At 38.6% G+C, this 16,745-nt stretch overlaps 1 long non-coding RNA gene across 1 annotated transcript; it reads left to right on the top strand.

Annotated features, from left to right (window-relative positions):
* The first annotated feature begins 5,444 nt into the window (after positions 1 to 5,444).
* Positions 5,445 to 16,149, top strand: LOC116699229 (uncharacterized). Its single transcript, XR_004334396.1, has 3 exons — positions 5,445 to 5,455; positions 8,190 to 8,200; positions 16,108 to 16,149. It is a non-coding gene; the product is annotated as an uncharacterized LOC116699229 (long non-coding RNA).
* Positions 16,150 to 16,745: the final 596 nt, after the last annotated feature.

The following is a 16,745-nucleotide window of genomic DNA, read 5'->3' as shown; positions in this document are numbered from 1 at the left end:
CCACCTAGGCCAACAGCAATGCATAACAATCTAACAATGTAATTTGCAGTATATTAACACTACACACAATTCTGATTAAACAAGTAATCTTACTCTTGATACTTCAAATATGTTCAGCTTATAATACCTCAAGTATTTTGAAAGCAGGAAGTAATTTCAAAACGTTGTTTTTGTACTTTTACTTGTTTTTCAATCTGAGAACTACTCCCACTTCTTTCTTCTTTATCATTCCAATGTCTTCAGGTGGATGCATATGAATGACCTTGATCATTGTTTCACAGATTGTTGTGTGGCATGCAGCATCAAGGTCTGAGTGTCTTCAGCAGTACAGCAGGTAAACACATCCTTTCACCAACATCATCAGTCATTTTCACTTGAAGCGAGGCTGAGGCACTCATGTCCATTTTTTTTTTGACTTTGTGACTGTTGGTGTCAGCGTGAGTTAGTTATCAGAGCACAAAGCATTTTAGATAATCTTGTCTCTCACTCCTTGTTGATTAAACTCGGTTCAGATTTGTCTGTTTTCTTGCATACAAACGCTTCAGCTTACACTGATTTTGATTAACAAAACAAGCCCTGATTAAATGGATTTGCAACTGAATGGTACTGTACACTACATGACTCAGAAAAATAGCCTCAATTTTTCCAAAAAAGAACCTCCTTTCTCCCTTTCAAAGAAATATATGTGGTATTTGGTTTTGTCCCCTGCAATTTTCACTTATTAAACAGCAAAAACATTTAAATTACATTAATAGCAAGCTCCAAAGGAGTGTGCAGATCAAATGGCAGATATCTTCACAGACATTTTCAACTGCCTTCTGCTCCAGTCTGTAGTCCCCACATGCTTCAAGAAGAACACTATTGTCCCTGTCCCCAAAAAGACCAAAGGTTGGTGCGAAGACAACAACCTCCATCTCAATGTCAGCAAAACAAAGAAGCTGATTGTGGAGTAAAGGAAGCAACAGAGAGAAGGACACCCCTCTTACTCCATCAACATTGTCTTACATTGCCAGACCTTCTTCCACAGCGCCGCGAGCAGGGTCTGGCTAGTCCACACATGGGAGAAAAATGTGCTCTGGTTTAGTGGCATTTCTATAAACCAATCACAATCATCTTGACTGGCATTAAGCGTCGGGCAGAGCCACGGTGCCACTGCAAAATTGCCTTGGTAAGGGACTTGTTTTGGTGGAACATGTCTACGTTTAAAGGTTTAAAGGTTTTAGTCGTGCAACAGAAAACTCAAATAGGACAGATAGACAACAGGTCTAGCTATCTGTCTGGATTTACCCTGCAGAGATCTGAGAAGCAGTTATCCATAGTCCTCATAAATTGACAGGAGTGTAAAATTACAACACAAAGAAAGTGAAGGTAATGGACATCTAGGAATTTCCAGCAGCACAAGAGCCGGAATCCGGAGGTGGAGGGTCATGGATGCAGACTACCATCAATAGAACTTTGGTGGAAAGAAGTCATCATCTTCAGGTTCCTCAGTGTTCACATCAGAGTTGATCTGACCAGGACTTATACCTCACCAACACATGACAAAGACTGCCAGACAGCAGCTCTTCCTCCTCTGCAGGCTGAGGAGGCTCAACATTCACTCCAGCATTCTCTGCAACTGCTACAAGTGCACCATCAAGAGTATCCCTACAACATCATTGCCGGCTATGGCAGCTGCACCACCCTCAACAGTAAGAATATACAGAGGGTGGAGACAACTGCTAAGAACATCACCGGGACAGAGCTGCCATCCATGGGGGGCATCTACACCCAGTGATGCAAGATGAAAGCCAACAGGATTGTCAGAGACCCAAATCACTGCAGCCACAAACTGTCATGCTTGCTGCTATCAGACAGATAGTACCCCATCATCTTGTCTTGTACCAGCAGGCTCGGCTTCACACCACAGGCCAAAACACTTTTTACCTTTTGAACATATACTCATTGGATGTCACTTTACCCTAAAGACGTCACTTTATAAAAGTGCAAGATTGTCAGTGACAACAACTGTTTCTGTAATTGGCAAAGCTTAATACAATGGCATACATGACATGCTGCAAAAATCGTTCATGGCTTGGTTGCCTGAAGGCTGAAGACAAGCTATTTTCCCCTTTCCCCTTTTTCACGTCTTTTATGAATGTTCATTTGCTGGGCAAATAGACAACTCAACTGCCCTTTGCAATTCACTGTGAAACAATAGCCTGCAGGGATTAGAAATAAATAGCTGAAATTAATTTGTTTAAACTAGAAGAAAACCCCTTCTCAGTTCTGGCTTGCTGCTGGCAACAAAAGCAGAGATAACCTGATGGCAGAGATCATAAACCATGTGCAGTAACCAAGGAGACAAAAGAGCTCAGCTGTAATAAATACCAGAAAGATGATGCAGAATCCTGTCTCAAAGATCAATGTAAAACAATTCTCTGTGTCCTTCCTTTTCTCCAAATTAGACTAACTTGGCCATTACAACCCATTGTAATTTACCTGTTCTTTTTCATCAAGTATGGGGGTGCACCTTGTCCAGAAGTGACTATTACAGTAAGTAATAATTACTGTTGACTCTTGCAATTTGCATGTATTATAAACAGATCATAAATGCAGCTACTGCACAATTATAATGACTGCAGAAGTCAGCTCTTCATGTGACTTGTGTTCTGTTGGAACATAAAAGCAAGATTTTAATGAGACTGATGTCAAAGTTTCACCTTTAATTAATGTATAGCAATTTCATAGCTTCAGTTGTTTTGGTAACACTATGGTTACATTACCATATAGTGAGCACAGAAATGTCATAGTGACTTTATAGCTCTGAGTGTGCAATAACGTGGAATAATTATTATGCAGTAAATGGTTGTTGAAGTGCTTTAGAAATATACAGTAAAGTACCCCTGTGTCACTGGATTGGTCACTGTGTGTGTCATCACCAGTGTTGGGAAGGTTACTTTGGAAATGTAATAGGCTGCCAATAACAAGTTACCCTATTTAAAACGTAATAGTAATGTAACTATTTCAATTATGTATCAAAGTAATCAATTACATGTAATTATTTTTGATTAGTTTCATAAATTTCTAGTGAATGTTTTCAACTGTTAACCATTTTCAAATGTTTAAACCTGGCAGAGTTAACCTAACAGCAGTAGTCAACACTGACTACACTGTCAAACTCATTAATCACACAATAGGTATTATTAACTGGATATGCACCAAACACATTGTTTGTTTTCATTAAAAGTAAAGTTGGACAAAAATAAAGAGGAATTCACACTACCCAGCAACCTCACTGAACTGCAGTCTGCAGACGGGTGCCAGAGAGAGGGAGTAACAGTGGCTGTGCCGAGAGATATATTTTCAAGTTTACTTTTTATGCTGGGTTTTCACAGGCAGTTTTGTCTGTAATACTTTGCTACCGCTCTACAAAAGGCTGATTACTTAAAATCCTAGTTTCATACAGTGCCCAGCATGAAGCACAGTGAGACATAACCATGTACTGCCTCTACACCCACGACTGCAGTCCGACCCACAACAACAACCTCATCGTCAAGTTTGCTGACGACACCACAGTGGTCGGACTTATCTCAAAGGGAGACGAGGCAGCTCAGGAAGGCGCTACAGGTGCATCAGAGCACGGACCAACAGACTCAAGAACAGTTTCTTCCCAAGGCCATAACGACCCTGAACTCACCCCTGAACTCACATATGCACTGACTCCACTCCACAGCCCCCCCCGGCCCCCGGACTGTCTTCTTCATTCCGTCCGTCTGTGCAATATTATTGTTATACTATTACTGTTATATAATACCTCATAGGACACTGGAATCTGTGCAATTTCATTTCATACAGTGCAATATTTAATACATTAACCTTTCCATTACTGTGCATATTTATTTACTTAATATTAGTACTTAATCATTTCATTCCATCACTGTGCAATATTATTATTGAGTGTTAACACTTACCTATGCTTATTCAAGCTGATTTATATATGTATACTTGACAGTCACTACACTTTATATCTTTGACTTTATATTTTGATATTTTATACTGTTATATTCTTATATTTTTTGTCACTACACTAGACAGTCACTACACTTTATATCTTTGACTTTATATTTTTGATATTTTATACTGTTATATTTTATACTGTTATATTCTTATATTTTTTTGTGTCAACACTGCAAAGGGATTGCTTTAATCTCGTTGCACAAGTACCGTGTACTTGTGTATAATGACAATAAAGGCATTCTATTCTATTCTATTCTATGTTGTTTTTTCAAAGTGTGCGACGATCTGTGACAATTGCCCAACTGTTATTTCCAACCACACATGATCTGTCCCGCCCCGGCTGTTAGTGACCCAGGTTTGTGCGCAATTCACATTGAAATCGACCCTAGTCTACCTCATAGACTGTGAATAAGTCTATGGTCTACCCTGATCAAACCCACCTCGCTACCTGGGTCGCAAAACAGTCTAGACCGAGGAGGGTTACCCCCATTCAAACACACAGTCGACCACAGTATAACCTGATTGAGCCATTGTGCCACAAAGTCCTCGACACTAACATTTAAAAGTTTGAGTCAATAATTGCTTCAAAGCGGTTTGTCTATGTAAAAAAACATTATTCTGTCCACTTTAATTACATTCCTATTGTTAAATATTAGTTTAAGATCAAGTCAAATGAACATGTTCGTAACTTGACAAATGGTCTCGATGAGGAGGTACTAGGCTGCGTTCTATCTATACAGAAAAATGTGAACTTACTCACACTTCATCTTAAATCACTGTTATCACCTGGATGTTGCTAGGTTTAGCAAAATTCAATAGACAAAAGTCTGCTCAAAACCTGCCCAACTGAAGCTTAAAGTGACTCAAAAAGGCAATTGTCTATTTATTGTAGAGATCTTTAAAGGGGCAGGCTTTGAATTAAAAATAATGATTCTACTTTGCACGTACGCACGCATGCACGCACGCACGCACAAGTGTGTGTGATCACCAACTATACATTCACTTTATATATCGAAGCTCTCTTGCCTTAGGAACACTTCCAATTGCTCCGTCCCCTTCCCCTCTGCCCGCTAAGTCATTATTCTTCTGAATACAACTAAATGAAAAAAATATATTTTTCAATAAAGAAGAGGCTCCTTATTACTCAAAGAGTTTTTATTTTCACTGCTTTATGACTTCTCTCTCCTTGTTAATTTCTTTTCTGTTGAACTTTTGATAATAAGTAACTTTTAAATTGGCAGACTTTCACCGAGACGGCGCCCAGGCAGCCCTCAAGGCTGCACAGTGGTCATGATGTTCTTTCTGTGCAAAGTTAGCAAATGTTTTCTCAATGTTTGGGAGTGTTTTTTTCCATTTCTCTTTTCAGACACATCCATGTTATTTGAGTACTGGAAGCACCATTACCCTCACCTTGAGTGCTGCATGGTAGCTAGCCCACTGTTCATATTTAGGAAAGGTCAAATGTAGTGGACAAATTTTCCCATGGAGAATATTTAAGCAAGGCTTAGATTTAGATGTATACTAACTATTGTGTTGTGGTTTTTAATGATGATTATGATGTCTTAAAGAATAAACTAGATAAGTTGGAATTAACATTATTGGGAAATACATTCATTAGCTTTCTTCATACCATCCCCATGTAAATACAGTTAATATGGCGCTACAATCAGCAGCTGGTTAGCTTAGCTTAACATAAAGAATGAAATCATGGGGTTATTCCACTTATTATTATTATTTAGATTATCTAGATATCTAGGTTATTTAGATATCAAAATAAATATTAACAAATGAGTTTTAAGTGTCATCCACACCAAGAACATTAACTGTGATAACAACAAAATTAGCATCCACACTGATGCTTTCTGTAAACAGAGGTACCAACCACGCGCTGCTCGCTCCAGCTGATAATACATTATACACTACAAATGTTTGATATAAAAGAAAATTCCTTCTCACACTCCTGTTTACTTTAATTGTGACGTTTTGTTGTCAGTCCCTGTTTTACCTGATAAAGGTCCAAGGACAGTGTGCAGAAATGTTTTTTTCTCTCACCTATAGAGATTCCCTCCTATGTACCTGTCCATTAGATATTGAAAGTCTGCATGACTTCACAGTCAAAATGCTAATGTTTAAAAATACAAAGACAGCCGAAATACACTGACCTTGCTATGATTCGTACATTTAATAGTTAATTATTTTATTTTCTGTTTTACAAATGAGAAAAGGAAATTCAAGTCCTATATAAATGTAATCTCTTTGCAGTGTCATATTGTAAATTCAGATGGATTTTTATTGGCTGTCAGTGTTTCTATCGTTCATCAAATTGCTCTGAAAGAGATTCCAACAATTTTGTTTGCCACTGTTATACATTTGTAGTTATCCTTATAGTTATCATTCTTGGTGTGGAAAGCCCTTTAAAGGTGCTGGTAGGTGGGGTTTTGTTAACTTTAGACAGAGCCAGCTGTTTCCCCTGTTTCTTGACTTTATGCTAAACTAAGAGTCTCCTGGCTTATTATTTAATTAATTAGCTTACAGATATGAGTGTGGCATTGATCTTTTTATCTAATTCTTGACAAGTAAGCCAATAAGCATACCATACAAAATATATCAAACTATTCCTTAAAAAGTGATGTTTTATTTCCCAGGAACATCTAAACCAGTTTCCAAAAATGTTCTTTCGGAAATGCCTGTGCATGTTGTAGTATATTGTAAATGTTGTAGCAGTGAAAAAAAGATAATTACTTATTAGATGCATAACAATTACATCCAAAGTCCAGTTAGAACTGAATCTAACAAGACAAAACAGATCAGTTTCCACACCTAAACCCTCATTTGTAAAATTCAAAAGCAGTCTTCATGCTGCAGTCATATCTCACCAATTCCCATATAACATTTCAACTCTGGTTAAAAAAATATGGCACTGTGTTGGGAAGTTTTACGGTAACCAGTTTTTTGAAGTGCATGCGAATGAGTTTTCTGATTTCTTGCCTTAACCTGATTTCTCTCAGTAATATGATTTACTATGTGCACATAAATGTAGTCATTCCCCCAGAGTTAGTTTGCATCTCTGAGATGTTATTGATTTTGGTATTTTAAACATCTGTGGTATCATTCAAAATTTTAAAATGAGCTGCAAAAGGATTATAAAAAGTATGATCATTACTATATTTTCTTTTAGCAAATTGTTCTCAAAAAAGGAAATAGTATGACTTGGGTTTTCACACACACACACACACACACACACACACACACACACACACACACACACACACACACAACATTAACATGTAGGCGTGTGAATTTTATTACCATCTGCTACACCATTTCATAGGCATATAAAAAGTGGCAGCAACCCTCATACATATAAATGTGTACTCATCAGGTATTCCTCCGATGCAGGATTATGTGTTAACTTTCTAGACCCCGAGGTAAATTCCACCTTTGCCGTCTCTGCTCTTGGGTTCGTCAATTTAATGTTAATTCAGCTACTGCGCTGACATTAACTCCAGTGCTGCTATGATTTGTCACAGGGTGGAGAGCCAAAACTAAACTTCAAATACTCTGATGCAACCCTCCCATTTATTAAATCAGTCCACTCACTAACTTCTACTTCTTTTGACCCACTTTTCCCAATAGTTCCTTGATGTCTTTTGAATAATGACATTGAAGTGATGGATGCAGCCATCAGTCACACGCTAACATTCAAGTAGGCCACTGCCCACATAAACCCTGCATTCATCAATTGCCTCATGTTGCCATTTTAGGCCAAATACAGTATTGGAATAAAACTGATATAGCTTGTGGACAGTGAGGGGAAATGTGTGGGTATTGGGATCGTAATTCTCACTTTTTATCACTTGTTGGTGCTTAGGTTCAAGTGAGGTGAAGGCCACGTTCTGCTGGCCGTGTGTAGTCTAGCTGGAGGTGCGCTGAAGGAGCTGTGATGGATGGATGTGGACCAGAAACCAAGGTCTTGTGCCATGTATTCTCAATGACGCTACACAGTGTAACAGCATGTGGTCATGTTGACGCAGTGGCAGGTAAAAGCTACTCGCAAATGACAAATGAAACTGTGAAGTTGAAGGACAAAACTGCCATCACTCATTGTGTTAATTTAGTTTGACACTGATATCCATCAGCTGCTGAAATCTTAGACATGGCTTACAATATCACATTTTAATCACTTTCAGTTTAAAACAAGGTTAAACAAGGGAAATGTAAGCATAGCGAGATCAGTAAAACCCTCCGCAGGCCACACTCGTAGAACAAGTACGTACAGTTCCCCTGGGATCAATTGTTGTGATCATTACTGCAGCCTTAGTGCTCTATGGCTTTTAGTCTCAATTTAAGGACAATCATTAGTGCTTTGCAATAATATATTTGTTTCATTTTAAAGGGTACATTTTGGCTGAAAATCCTGGTAAGCATAAATATTTGTGTTCTAAGTTTCACCATAGATAAATGTGTTATTAATCACCCAGCCAAAGATGAATGATTAAAAAAATCGTCAAGTAGCCTATTTAAAATCAGGTTTCAAAATCTTGAAAAGATAAGCAGTGTTCTCTGCTCTGAGGTGCCAGGGGCTTGTCCGCTGAAGGGGCTAAACCTGAGAAAGAGCTGCTGCACAACGACAGACTCAGTTGCAGCTAACCCATTAGCAAAACAACTTTATGGTAGCCCATTACATACACCCTGAACCAAAGAACAAGTGCCACTCTTCTGCATCACACTCTCTAGGCAGTTGGCACAAAGCACCCACGCACAGCAGACCGGGTAGTTGGCGTGGCGTGAGCGTGTCAGCTGTGTGGCACGTTTGTTTTTATTTCGGCTCCCATTATAACAGGTAAGAGTTTGCACACTGCCTGCATGATAGGCCCGCACGTCTCAGGCGTAGCTCTAGCCGCGCCAACACATGCATGCTAGAAGTAGGACCGAAGCCTATTTTTCAGGTGACACGCAAGCGTGTTGGAAGCATTTCCAGGCAGAATAGAATATGAAAAGATGTTTATATGTTATTTTGGATAAATATTCTGGAGCCTATTTCGCCGTCAACACTGCCAACCTTGTTTTTGCTGTTATCAAATCAGCATGTAGTTATGTTTAACATGAAGTACACTACTGCTTGGGTGCAGTGCACTACATTATCAATGGGAAGGCTGGCAGCAGCAGCTGCACCGCGTAAGACACGTTTCTGGAGAGCAAAGACAAAGACGCAACTGACACGCAACAGAAACGCCATGTTCACGCCACGCTCACGCACGCTCACGCTCACGCCACGCTCACGCCACGCTCACGCCATGCAGGCAGTGTGCAGGAGGCCTAAGAGAGCTTGTGGAACATTGCCAAACAACAACGATGATATGCGCTCTGCTATATGTAGTTTTTATACATAGGGGGGTTATGTAAAAGATGGCTTGAGTCCGTCATCAAGCGTTTTTAATCACTTGATTAAAGGTTATAGCATTACAATTTGGTTTGGTGATTAGTGTCAGAGAAAAGCAACGGCAGACAAGCCAGGCATTGCAATAGTTAATTATGAAAACTTTCCAATCTAATGACATATTCCCTTCAACAGTTCCCAAAATCAAGTGATTGTAAACTATGTATTTAGTTTGACCTACAATCCGAAAAAAAGAAAATCAAAAATATCCAATTCATAAAAATATGAACAAAAGAAAAGCATCACATAATAGAGCTGTAACCAGCTACTGTATTAAATGTACGGCTTCCCTGGGATTCATTGTTGTGATTTTGACAAAATGCTAAATTGTAATAATAATGAGTTGCATCATTTCCCAGCCATAATGTAATTGTGAAAAGCATAATTTCCCAGTGTTTCTACAATGTTAATCTGGCTGCTTCAGAGAAGTCACATACATGGACATATGGACAAAATGGACAAAGACCCTCCTGTGGGTTACAAACTGTGAGTTCAGGAATTAACAAGCCTGTTTCATTTACGCCTTCTGAATCTGTATGCCAGTAATGCAAACATTACATTGTCTGATGGATTGCAGCAGTAAATGTCTTTTGGTCCCACCCTCTTTCTTTCTGTCGGCCATTAGTGTTAAAACAGTTATGTCACAGACACAATGAACTGTTTGATTTATGATTTATACAGTTATTCTGCCTGTTCCAGTGCAGACGAGTTATGGGCCTGTTAAAAGTGGCATCTGTCAAAGCAGGGATGAAGGCTGAATCTCAACTTCTTTGCATGCAGAATCAGTCTGGATGTCTGCCTCTCCATGGTGTTCTGATCACAAGAATAACATTTCAAACAGCCGAAGAGTTGCCATGTGAACACAAGTGCATGTGCAAGTGTATGTGACTTGGAGTGATGGATATATTTACACCTTTTTAACATCTGGGTTGAATTACGGAAACTTGAGATTTGATTGCTTTCCGGTCCACCCAAAATGCATGAAGTGACTACGTTTTTTTGGGTTATAACAGACCTCTGTTTCCTGTTTTCCTACTTTTTCCATACACACGTAGGAAAGGGCAATTACTTTCCTCTCTGCCAGGATTGTATTTTTATCTCACATTTCATAACTATGCCGCTGTCTGGTGACTTCTGTGAGTAAGGGATGATGACTGTAGTTGGGCCTTATGTCAGAGTGCATTGGCATAAAGGTCAGAAAATTGAACACCTACAAAAACATATGCAACTGAACAAACAGAAGGCCACCTGGAATATTTTATGTACTCTTGTTGTTATGCCTTATTTTGCACCCTGCGCTGACAGCATGGCAGGAAAGGTGAAAGTCTTGAGCTCATGGGGACTGGGGAACTGGCAGATTGGGACAAGTTTGCTCCTCTACATCTACTCTGAACATCCGGGCAAACATCATGGATAAACTCATACAATACCATAAGAAAATTAAAATATGGTTGTTTGGTTGCGGATCTAACTCTAATCAGTGGAGTCAGTCTGTATTTGACTCTCCAGATGGCAGTTAGGGAAGGGGACAAGGCCACATAACTCCATCTTTCTCCAGAGTCCGCGCCACGAGAAAGATGGCAGCATGGTTGCTGTTTGCAATCACATATTGCTGAAGAATAAGCCATTATTGCTGAATAATACAGTTTTTATTATTTGTTATTATTTTTGTAAGTGTCTAATCACTTAATCAGATGTCATTTGTGCTTCTGCAGTTTAGACTGGACACAGGTGCTTGCGTGATGTTTTACTTCATAAATGGTGCACAATAACAGCAGATTGATGTGGCTTCAACTGCTCTGGGTAAATTACTGTATGCTTACGGGGGTCTGTGAGGAAATAGAAACCTTTTTTATCTCTTGAATTGATTAATTTGCTTCAACACTTGCTCCACGCTGCACCGCTGTCATTATTGCAGTGAAAAAAGTAAAATAAAAAGTGTTCTGAAGAAATTACAGGGTTGGAGAGCACTGCGGCCACTCTGACCTGCGAGTGTTTTTCTTAAAGGACAGTTTCTATGCCTCCAGGAAACAAGTGCTGGAGCGCTGCAGTGCTCCTTTAGCATTGAAAGTGCTTAATTATGTTCATAAGATTGGCTTCTGAAGGATGACTCAGTGGGAAGGTTGTTTCATTTTCTTCACTATTGCATTCATTTTGGAAGAAAAATAGAAGGAAATAACTGCTCTAAGTAGCATTAACACAATGTAATGCATATTTTAATGAGAATGACAAGTAGAAAATGCATGATGTCGAACCAATCTACAAGAATAGTAGCCTAGAAATCTAGACGCACACTAGCGGCAGCAAATGTAATTTGCATCTAGGGTAAGTCTAGTAACTCTCTGTTGGCTTGCAAGCTGGAAAAAACAAATTCTGGTCAGGCCAATCACATCGTTGGTGGGCTTAACATACGGACAGCAGCGCTGCGACCTTCCACCTGAATTCCCTGCTACTACTAAACAAAGAAGATGGCTGCTGCTAGCAAACAGCGGTCTTTTGAATTGGCTTTGGCCGCAACTCTGGAAGACTTTAAAAAGGAAGATGTGTTTGGAGTTTTGTCGACCAGATACGGCAAAAGTTTAATGTATCAACTAGCTCTGGTTGGTTTTAGCGTTATCCTATCGCGTGCAGAGGGAATTTGAAAGATAACCGTTTATGGTATGTCAGGCTACAAGAATAGTGCAACATACAGTAATAGGGTTGCAATCAACATATGTATATAATAATATATATATATATATATATATATATATATATATATATATATATATAAAATATATATATATGTAAACATGCATGTGATTACAATTGATGGAAAAAGTTCTTGAACAGGGATGACAGCTCTTGCTTTAATGGAGGCTGAGTGGGAGCCATCTGGTGAAACATGGTCTGGAAAGAGTACAAGCAATCAAGACCTTGTTCTCAGCTGCTTTGGCAATATGGAAGTAAAAGGTTTACATGGACACAGATCAGTCCACCAGCTTGAAGGTGAGCATCACACGGGACACAGAGTGACAAGACAGAAACTGACACAGAAAACAGATGCCAACACAAACGCCAGGACACGCAGCAGGAGAAGATCAATTGTGTCTTCTTGGCTTTCATCAAAGTTTGTCAGGAAGGAGAATGTGTCTGTGCTTTCTCAAAGCCCCCAGAGGTTTGTTTGTAAATGTCACACTTGTCAAATCTTCAGCAAGTGTGTCTCCCGTTGATGCCACATTTTCTCTAAAACAGAGAAAAACCAACGGATGCAAATTACAAAATAACCTGCTAATATAGATTTTTTTTCGTTTTTATTAAAAAAAAAGGGCATTTTTAGGCAACGTAATCCCAAAATTGGAAGTACCACAGCTTCACTGTAAATTAAGACTCCAGCATCATCAGCACCACACACACACGCACGCACGCACGCACGCACGCACACACACACACACAGATAAACACAGATGTTACAGGAACCTTTCTGCTACACATCAGAAGACAGGCAACATTCACCTCTCAACCACATCTTTGTTCATCTTGTGTCTCATTAAAAATGTTTGCCTGGATGACACCGTTCTGTCTTCAATCAACTGTGACCATGTCATCTGTCTGAATTTTCAGGAAATAATCTGAATCAGTTTCAGTTTTCCACCAACATGTACCAATTACTTAATATCTTTCCAACATTTAACGTACATCTGTTTACTGTAATGTAATCTACCTAAATTACACTGATAACAACTTGAGACAACAAATTAAAGGTTCTGCTAAATCAACAACATTTCATTGAATCAATGAAATCAACAAACATCATAAATAGTGAATGTGTCAGATTAGAATGTGTAATAATAGACATTACATATTTTTACATATTACATATTATATATTTTTTTAAGTATTTAGTTAAAATCATAATAAAAAATAACAGTTTTTTGAACTTATGAGTATTTAGTGTTCAGAAGTATCCAATGTCTAAATTAGAGAGATCTGTAAATTTACAACATGATTTCAATTTATACAATTTAAAGGAATAGGTGGACATTTTGGGAAATACACTTGTTCGTTTTCTTGAAGAGAGATAGTTGAGAAGATTGATACCACTCTAATACTCGTACATAATTTGAAAACATTTTGGCTTGTATATATTATGATTTAAACATAAATCATGTTTTACAGATTTTACAGATGTTTAACACATTTTACAGTACTCACATTGTTAACCCATTTCCTGTTTTTTCCTGCCTTATTATCCGCTAATAATAGTTTTGTTTAAATTTAAAAGAAAAAGGAATACAGTGTAAGTTATGTGCATGTCCCTCTTAAACATGTTACTAGCCACATTACCTACCCTCTTGCCACTGTTTTTGTACTGATGTTGTTTGAAGTATTTTACTAATACCAAAATAATTACACTGTGATGTGTAGGCTGCACTCCGAAGCAGTCCTGAAAGTCTGTTCTTGAATTTGATTAACTTTATTTTCTACTTTCAGCCCTGAGGTTTCATCATTTCCAAAAATATCTCAATGAGGATCTACTCTATCCCAGGGTATCCTGGTGTGGCACTGTTGTTGCGTAATGTAATTCAACATGGGGTGTGCCAGCAGTTTTAATAATCACATCTACAGCATGGTGAAAACGTCCAAATGGTTGTTTACAATCCTCCAGATTTGATACAGAAAGACACAAATAAAGTCTTAAGTAGGTTGTCAACATTTTATCATTCCAGCTGTGTTAGCATCATTTCAAATCAGCATACCGCTGAAGTAAACATGATTAATTCATAATGACTATCAGCTCTAGTCTGCAGGAGTTAACAAGGATAGGAATTAAGCTCACGTGCAATCTGCGTTTAGCGCAGTTGGAGATAATGAGCATGTCTCATATAGAGGGAGTGTGTAAACAGAGCGGAACCCAACATGTACTGTAGGTATCTTTGGTCCTTCCAGAAGCACCGCCAGGGAAATGAAAACATAAAAGTAGTGAGTGGCAACTACTCGTATGAGCCCCTGGGAACTATTTTTGACAGAACAAAAGTGTTTAAATAAAGAAAGGTTAAGGCTCAGGTGAACTCGGGTCGGCCTCTCTCTTTCTGTGTGTCTTCAGCCTGTGTTCAGCCCCCAAGGCTCAGATGTTTGAGTCTGACTCAGGGCAAATTATGATAAGCCCTGAGCTAATTTTGTACATGCAGATTTTCCTGTCTCATTGTGGCTTTATACTGTGATTTTTATAGAATGAAAGAAATGGTGGTGCTGAAGATAGTGGGATTTGAATTCCTCTCAATAGTTGTTCATTTTTATTGTCAGGCGATTTCATTTTAGGTGGCCATCTGCACAGCGCTAATTACTCTTTTGATTTCATCTTGTTGAAGGAAGACAACAATTAAGTCATCTTGGGTCAAAGGGATTTTTAATGCATTTTTGTACTTGTGGATAAGTCCTTTAAGTCCTTCAAATATGAACAACAGAAAGGTAACCATTGTTTAAAGCACGATCTATCCATGGAGAAGCTGTATGTACATAATTTTCCAAGGCATGATTTTCCTGTTCCAGAGCTGCACCATGCCATTTTATTGTAGCTTATCTATACTGCACAACATAGCTCAAATTGGATTGGGTTTCATTGTTTGCACACAGTCCACCTGCTACACAAACAAACTACAGTATGAGATGGCACAGACATATGATCCTTGTCTCAGTTGATTTAGTGAACATCTGAGCCCTTGTATTTGAGCAGCTCCAACTTTTGGAAATTTTTAAACTGATAAGCTTCAGTGTGCTGGCAAGGACGGTTTCATCTCTGATCTAAAGAAATTTAAAAAATTTAGCTTATTTTTCTCACAGTGTTTTTGTGCTGGGCTTATAATTAAGATGTACTTGCTATGGCATCATAGTGGCTGAAAGAGCTCAACATGAGGCACAAAAAATCCAAAAAGAGAAAACACATACAAAAGAATCATCTTAATGTTGACTTTTGACAACACATAAATGGCATAAAAGGCACACTGCAACTGCAGAAACAGTCCAAATTCGTAGTCAACTCAGTCAACTCGAGCTGCGCTGCTGTATACACATATAACATGCTTCACTCTTCGTATCATTTACCAAACAATCAGCCAACAATTTCCCCATCCCTGCCTTGTCGGTGCTGCCGCCACGCACCTGTATTGCACAACAACTCCGGGAAAGAAGCTAACATGCATCAATGGGACATGAATGTGTACAGATGGAGAGAGAGAGGAGGAGAGAGGAGCTCAGTTTCTTATAGGAAGTACCCCGGCAGACTAAACCCGTAGCAGCATAACTAAGGGCTGGTCCAAGGCAAACCTAAACCAGCCCTAACTAGAAGCCTTATCAAAGAGGAGTCTTAGGCCTTAAGCTTATTCCTTACTATTACTTACTGGAGACAGTGTGAAAACTGGGAGATTTACAACATAATATCAACTGAGCAACATCCATCTGCTAATGAAAACCATGTGATTTGGGATCATAAAAACTGATGGGCATTGTGATTCAAGTTTTAGCCGCTAAGAAGCTGAGTGGGGGAATAACTTGCAATACGTGCTTAATGATCGGATTCTAGATTTCTTTGCACTAACACAAACAAGGTTCTGCTTCCAGTACATCCCATAATTGTATTACTGGCATACAAAGTGGTGTCCAAAAGTCATAAACAGTAGTAAAACAAGCATGAAAACAGTGGTCAGCAAAAAATGAGACTTCCCCCTTTCACCTTTCACTACACCTGGCTCTTACAGGCATGCTTGGAGATCTTCCACTTGGCAATAATGTTTGAGAGGGCGCTAACAACGTTTATTTTAGTTTTAATAATGCAATTGCATGAGTCAGTATTTATATTTTTAATAACAAATTTATTAATCACTCAGTCTGATTCAAATCAAGATTATTTTTTTTGCAACAGAGTACAGCAGGACAAATTGAACCGAGACAAGATACACAACAAATTACAGCTACACTCAAGCAAATATGAACATCTCAAATGTTCAAAATTTAAAGTTTATATTAATCCATTTATATGGTGCAAAGTACTGGAAGACTTTCCAAGTTCAGTATTTACTCCTGGGGCATAAATAGTCTGATGAACAGTATTTTTAAATTTGAAAAGAGATGTGATATACTGGGGCTGCTTGAGTAAGACACATTTATAAACAGCACGGTATGTTTATGTAGTATTGGAGATACTTTTTCATTAGTCCTATTTGAAGTTTATTTCTGTTAAATTTGTTTCAACAAATTGGTCACTGTGTTTCTTTCACCTGCATTAACTGATTTGTTTGGCCACTTAAGGGCAAAAGAACAAGCTGTA

Source organism: Etheostoma spectabile, chromosome 12 (genome assembly GCF_008692095.1).
Source record: "Etheostoma spectabile isolate EspeVRDwgs_2016 chromosome 12, UIUC_Espe_1.0, whole genome shotgun sequence".
NCBI classification, from domain to species: Eukaryota; Metazoa; Chordata; class Actinopteri; order Perciformes; family Percidae; genus Etheostoma; species Etheostoma spectabile.
Note: the sequence above shows the minus strand (reverse complement) of the source record. Positions and strands in the feature narration are given on the sequence as shown.